The 6846-nt window shown below is 42.4% G+C and overlaps 2 pseudogenes; both read left to right on the forward strand.

The window, feature by feature from the left end:
• Positions 1-334: 334 nt before the first annotated feature.
• On the forward strand, positions 335-862 carry LOC118679116 (annotated as a pseudogene).
• Positions 863-867: 5 nt separating this feature from the next.
• LOC118679115 lies at positions 868-1933 on the forward strand (annotated as a pseudogene).
• Positions 1934-6846: the final 4913 nt, after the last annotated feature.

Raw genomic sequence — 6846 nt, forward strand, 5'->3', positions numbered from 1 at the left:
TAGCGTCCTCCCCGGTGTTCCTTTTTCTTGCCAGGTCATGACCCACGTGTTTCCTCTGAGAGTCACAGACATACAGCCCTTTCCTGGCAGAAGTGGTGGTGCCATTTTTTCGGTAGTAATCTTGGGGGAAACACCCGACCCAATTTGTGTTGTGGTAGAAAGAGATGTCTGGGGTGCTGATGAAGAATGCAGAAAGGGAAGGCAAACTATCTATTAGAAATAAAAATGGATTTTTTCCGCTACTTCCGTGAGACTGCGGTGGAGTGGGGCGCTCCTTCTCTGACGCCCGTCGGCGGCGCGTCTCGAGGGGAGGCGAGCCCGCGGATCCGCAGCGATGACCGAGGCGGATGTAAACCGAAGGCCTACCCGCTCGCAGATGCCCCCCACCAAAAGCTATTGGACCTCGCTCGGCAGTCATGTAACTGCAAGCAGCTTCGAGAAGGAGCCAATGAGGCCCCCAAACCCTCCTCGGAGGCACCTCTGAGCTCATGGTGATGGCTGCCGGCGGAGCCCTGGAGGTCCCCGCACCTCCCGCGCTGTGCGAGGACAAGAGCGCGCCCTCCGTGTAGGTGCGCCCCAAGCGGCGCTGGGGCGGCCTGCGGGCCTCCGGCCTGTCACCGCCGGTTCGTCACCGTCAGAGAAGGCTCCCAGCGGAAGCAGCAGGTCCTGCCCACGCAGCGGTCCATTGAAAGGCTCCCAGTCCAAACCGGTGGCCTCTGCCAGCTCTCTCTTGCCTCCTCCCCCTCGGCTGTGTGTCATATTGTCTGTGCTACCAGGTAGGATTCCAGCTACCTTCTATTGTTATAAATGTTGTAGGTGGTGTGTTGCTGCCCGAGGGCCGGAGGCAGTCCGCTGCGGCCACGCTCCTCCAGCCGCCCGACAATGTCGTCCCATTTCGTAGAGCAGCCACCGCCCCTGCACAACAACATCAACAACCGCGAGGAAGGGGAGTCGCCTGTGCCCCCGCCAGCCGGCCTCAACAGTTCCTGGGTGGAGTTACCCGTGAACAGCAGCAATGGTAAGGATAATGGCAATGGGAAACATGGGGGACTGGAGCACCTCCCTTCCTCATCCTCTGTCCGCAACGGAGACATGGAGAAGATTCTTTTGGATGCACAACATGAATCAGGACAGAGTAGTGCAAGAGAACTTCTCACTGTGAGAGCCCTTCCCCACAAGAAGATGGGCAAATTATGTTTGATGTGGAAATGCACACCAGCAGGGACCATAGCTCAGTCAGAAGAAGAAGTTGTAGAAGGAGAGAGAGAAGTTGGTGCTTTGAAGAAAAGTGTAGACTGGGTGTCCGACTGGTCCAGTAGGCCTGAAAACATTCCCTCGAAGCAGTTCCACTTCAGGCACCCTAAACGTTCTGTTTCTTTAAGCATGAGGAAAAGTGGAGCCATGAAGAAGGGGGGCACTTTCTCTGCGGAATTTCTTAAGGTGTTCATTCCATCTCTCTTCCTTTCTCATGTTTTGGCTTTGGGGCGAGGCATCTATATTGGAAAGCGACTGAGCACATCTTCTGCCAGCACCTGCTGAAGGCCAGGAGCCCCGGGAACACGTGCGTCCTGTGAAGTGGTGTATTGTCACAGTAGTTTACTTGAACTTGAGACCCTCGTAAGCATGACCCAACCTACAGTCCTATTTTTACATTTCCAAGCTCCAGTAACTCTCAAACCCAGTATTTTATTCAAACTCTGTTGAGGCATTTTACTAACCTCATTCTCTTTGGGCCAGTAAGACTTTAGGATTTCCTAACAGAGTTTACTGTTGTTTAGAAATTTGAAAGGGCTTCTTTTCCGCAAATGCCACCAGCAGATAATAATTTTGTCAATAATGCTATTGTCTCCTTTTAGTGCCACCAGACTTAGACCAGAATCACTCATGGTATACATTTTACTCTCTCAAGATGACTACCATCTTGCTCATAAAACGAGATAAGACTAGCAAATGACGTAAAAGCTTTGTTGTTTTGTTTTTCAAGAAAAAGGCAAGCTTCCTTAAGCTTGAATTTATAGTTATTAAAAAAGGAAACAAGAAAAAAAAAACATGCAAGACACAAGAAAAAAGTACCTCGGGCAATAAAAATCTATTTTAAACCAGCTTTGTCTAAACCTCCTAATGGCACCTTTTAATTTGTAGGATACGGTCTATGGGTGTGAAATAGAATAAGAACTAAAATACATCAGCAGATTTTAATACTAGTAGGTTGTAATGCTGTCTTTTCTATGGTGTAGAATCTTTATTTCTGATAAGGAATGTCTCAGGCCTAGAAATATGAAATTGCTTTTAGGATTTGTGTGTGTTTGTGGTATTTTTGTGTTTATTAGCTGCATGTGAATTTTTCATGACTTTCTTTAAATTAAAAAAAATTTTTTTCTAAGAAGAGGCTTTGGAATGAGGTCCAGTTTGCGGTGTAAATATCGGCATATTGTTTCAGGAAGATCATGCTCACTCAGAAGCCTTTAAACTCCGCAGGTAATTGTTTCCGAGTTATTCCAAGCACTTGTGCAGCTCTGAAAACAGACTTGGTTTGTGGGAACATTTGACACAGTTCTGAAAAGATGCCATTTGTTTTTTTCTGACCTCTCCTTTTTAATGTTTACTGTATAATCTTCCCACGGTGATTCCTGTGATCCTGCAGGCACTGGTCATTCTCTCTTGTAGCCATCTTTTCAGATACATTAAACTCCTCACGTTCCAGAACTCTCAACAACTTCCTTCAATGACATACTTTTTGTGTGTGTTTGTTTCTAAAATGTGAAGCTTTAGGACCAAATTGTTAGAAAGCATCAGGAGTACCAATTATTTCAAGTAGATTTATTGGGTTTCAAAACACATAGCATGACTCTGAAGGATACTATTATATGTTTTATATATAAATAATTACTGTTTATGATATAGACATTACTATTGAATATTTAGAGACCATTGTTAATTTTAAAACTAGCAAAATACTCATTAAATAAAGTACATCAGGTTGACTTGAATAAAAACACTTTGACAACCAGGTTTGCCAGTTTGCAGAAACTAACTCTTCTCTCTCACATCAAGTTTTTAAAAATTTGTGTTATAGTGGAAAATAACGTACCGAGTAACAAGAAAATAAATTCTATCTCCTCCCTCCCCCCCACCCCCCCCAGGAATATAGCTAGCTATCTTTAAGAAAGAGATGATATATACAAAATAGTTTTCTGAATTATTTTACTTTATGTTTCTTTCTAGCAATGTATGCTAAATAATTTTGGACATCTTTTTATTATACCTTGTTTCTATGTTATTCTTAAACCTGGTAACGCTTGATTTGTCTTCTGTAACCTATTTATTTCAAGTATTCATATTTAAATTTCTTTGGGAAGAACAAAAATTTGATGATCCACTGACTTTGAAAAGTCTGAATAAAATCGGAAAAGCTGGTAAAGTCAAGAGAACTAAATAATTAAACTGCTATAATATACAATTTGGTATTATGGGAGGGAAAGCAAAATTATTCCTAAAATAAGACCAACTTTGTACAGGCACTGCATCGCTCTCTTTTGAAATTCAGTAACAGTTCTATCAGTATGATTGAACTTGGGTATATTAATGATATTTTTTCAACATTGAAAATAAATTTAGTTTTGCCCTTTTTCTTAAAAATACCAGTGAAATTTTGTCCTGTTTATTACATGGTCACAGTAGAACTTCTATTAGGTGGAATCATGCAGTGTTTATTGGTAGCACTAGCTTACGGGACAGATATTTATGCTCCTCCCCAGATTTGTGTTGAACAGAAACAGATTATGTGATTGGAAAGGAGAATCCAACAATTACCAGTTGACATTTTAAGAGTAATGTTTAAAAAGCTTTACACCTGTTTACAATTTGGAGATGAAGAGGCAGGCTTCGTTTTCCTACTGTGTGATAAAAACTGGCTTACAATATTTATAAATAGAGTCAAGAGTAAAACTGTACAAACTTGCACATTGAAAAGTACAAGTTACTTTGATTGCAGTACAAATATTTACTGTTCTAAAAATTGAAGACAGCCAGGCAGATGAAATTTTAAGTGAACCAGTTGTTGAAATTATTGGAATTAACTGAGCCAAAGTGATTCTGCATTCTTCATCTATTTAGTTAGCACTTTGTATCATTATATACCACAAAAATAAATAAATAAATAAATAAATAAAAATAAAATATTGTAGTAGTAAAAAAAAAGAAATAAAAATGCCACTTTTTTATAAATTCTGTTTTATCTGATAAAGTTTCACTACAAAAATGGTTTTAAATTTCTTTAAAAATAAAAGATGAGAGGTGGATTGATTATTTTTTAATATTTAGATTGCAAAGTACTTCAAGTTTACAAAGAAATAAATGCACTTTGTAAGATATAAGGTTTGAAGTTAGCAAACCTGTGCTGTGAACCCACCAAGTCCTCTGGGAAGAAGAACATATCAACACCTTATGGGTTGCTGCAGGCCCCTCTCGCCTTCTTGCTTCCTCCCCAGAGATACTTACTCTCGAGTTTAGAATGTATGTAGTTTCACCATTTGTTTGCATATCAAAACAATAGATATTGTATATTCTAGTTTCTGTTATTGCCACGAGTTAGATAGAAATATATGTTTACCTTTCCAAATATGTGTGTTTTTGTTATTCTTTCTAATTTAATTGCATTGTGGTAGAAAATTAACGTCTGTAACTAATACAGAACTTTGTTCTAAACTTATGGTCTGCGTTTTAAAAAAATCTGCTTGAGTATTTTTTATGCCTTTGGTGGGTTTTTTTTTTTTGCCCCTTATTGTGTTTTGATTCGCTTTCAAATTTTGAAACATATTCATATCTGCTTTGTAGTCTATATTTGATCATTCAATACCTTAATTACTTTTCTACCAGTCCTGTTTTCTTAGATTTCTTTCCCAGTGCATGCTTAATAACTGAGGTCCTTACGTGCTTTAGAATGTTGCTAGTGAAGTCGTGTTTGTTTAGAATCAATGGGGAACGTCTTTGAGTGCTTCCTCCGAGCTCACGTCTCCCTCCGTCTGCGGCCTCAGTCTGCTCTGCCCAGGCTTGTGACTTCCCCAACACCCACGCCTGCGGAGGTGCCAGAAGCTGTGCGTGAGCACAGCAGACTGCTTCCTCAGTCTGAACCCAGACCCAAGGGGGCGATAACATTTCTCTCTGCTATTTGCCTCTGGGGAGTTCTTTTTCTATTCACAATTCTAGAAGGTTTTAATCCTTCCTGAGTTCTACCATTATGTGTGCTGCTTTCAATCTCACACTTGGTCCTGTGTGGCTTAGCTCTATCCTCAGTCCATTAGCAGATGGGTTCCCAAGTCCATCTGTTGGAAAGACCTGGTTATTGGCTTTGAATATAAATCATGAAATACATTAATGTTTGCATATATATGTATATAATTTCAACCTTCCATCATATTAAATGTTAATGATGACTGGACAAATAGTCTTTTTCTTTCTATTCCTCAGATGCCCAGCCCAGAGCTCCAGAGCTGGAAAGAGAATTCCCCATAACTTCAGGCTGTAAAAACCAGCAGGGATTGTGGCTCAGTGACACGGAAGCTGCTGGAGTCCCAGGCAGTTACTGCTAAAGGCCAGCACATGAACTTACATGGTCCCACTCCTGAGCTCCAGTGTTGGGTGGCAACTGGGTGGCAGCAGGGACATACAGGGAGGTACTGGAGTGTCTGGAATTGGGGCGGGAACTCAGGGGTGCTTTCTTCCAGACAGAGGTGCTCCCAGAGGTCATTGTTCCTGTGCTGGGACCTCCCCAGTCACAGAGCTCACTCGCAGCCATATCTACATTTCCATTAGCCTGGCTGACACTGTTTGCTCTGCCCTGGTGATTCCCTGAGACCCCATCCCATCCAATTTGCAGTCCCACCCAAGCTGTTTGCAGTGGCTTTCCCATATGAATGGCCTATCCTGGCTCAGGCTTCAGACTTTTGTAAAATCTCTCAAACAAGCTGCAGCTGGAGTCAGCATGCCCAAAACCTATCAATAAGAGGCCCAAGACCTGGCACTAGCTACCAGCCTGCCTTGCTTCACCGCTTGGCCTCACCTGGGCACTTCCAAGTCCAATTCAAGTAGCAGTCATCTGCAGATCTCTCTATAGCTCCTGCTAGGTGGCCCCAGGCAGCGGCTGACTTTGCACTTCCTGGGAGGCCCTAGAGCCAGTGCATCTGATGAACAGCTTCAGACCATAGCACATCCACAAGTAACACACTCAAAGGGCAGACTCAGTGAGCTCCAAAGCCCCACTGAAGCAAGTCCTGTTCCATAAGGGTGTCTCCTGCACAGCAGCTCTCCCACTGTAGTCACAGCTGGTCCTCACAGCCAACTGGCTTAGAAGTCAATTCCTCCCAGTGACACCAACAGCAATCAAGGATCAACTACAAGATTGTGCACACAGCCCACACAGGGGTGCACCTAGAGTGCCCAGCTCAGGTGCCTGGGGAGGCTGAGTCACTGGGCCCTACAGGACACCTGCTACACAAGGCCACTCTACCAATTCCAGGAGACATAGCAGCTCTACCTAATACATAGAAACAGCACAAGGAGGCAGCCAAAATGCGGAGACAAAAAAACATGTCACAAATGAAAGAACAGAAAAAATCTCCAAAAAAGGAGAAGTAAATGAAATGAAAGCACACAAACTACTAGATATAGAGGGCAAAACAATGGTTATAAGGTTACTCAGGGACATTCATGAGAGCTTCAAGGGACTTAGTGAGACTTTCAAGAATCTTAGTGAGAATTTCAGACATGAAAAAGAACCAGTCATAAATTAAGCATACACTGACTAAAATAAAGAATAATTTACAGGGACTCAACAGTAGAGTAGAG

Source organism: Myotis myotis, unplaced genomic scaffold (genome assembly GCF_014108235.1).
Source record: "Myotis myotis isolate mMyoMyo1 unplaced genomic scaffold, mMyoMyo1.p scaffold_m19_p_22, whole genome shotgun sequence".
Taxonomy (NCBI): Eukaryota; Metazoa; Chordata; class Mammalia; order Chiroptera; family Vespertilionidae; genus Myotis; species Myotis myotis.